At 36.0% G+C, this 247-nt stretch overlaps 1 protein-coding gene across 1 annotated transcript in view; it reads right to left on the bottom strand.

Moving 5' to 3' along the window:
- Nucleotides 1-247, bottom strand: part of LOC119587269 (glycine-rich protein DOT1-like) — a 5770-nt gene that overhangs the window by 5150 nt on the left and 373 nt on the right. The window lies entirely within an intron of this gene.

Here is a 247-nt window from a genome sequence, read left to right as displayed (position 1 = left end):
ACCGTGGTGCTGCAAGATTTTGTAGTAAAATAGATTTATTTGGTAATTACACATCTGTTTCGAAATCAAGTAACATAATCATTTTATTCTGAATATTTCGTGGAACAGGAGATGCATCGTGTTGTAAGTGTAAATCCGTATAAGAAGGGGGGGGGATAAAGATAAGGTTCCCTTTTAGAAAACTATGTAAGTTTAGGGTGCCACCACTTCAAAGTTTTTGGGAATCAGTGATATGTGTATATGGGTG

This window comes from Penaeus monodon, chromosome 22 (genome assembly GCF_015228065.2).
Source record: "Penaeus monodon isolate SGIC_2016 chromosome 22, NSTDA_Pmon_1, whole genome shotgun sequence".
NCBI lineage: Eukaryota > Metazoa > Arthropoda > Malacostraca > Decapoda > Penaeidae > Penaeus > Penaeus monodon.
Note: the sequence above shows the minus strand (reverse complement) of the source record. Positions and strands in the feature narration are given on the sequence as shown.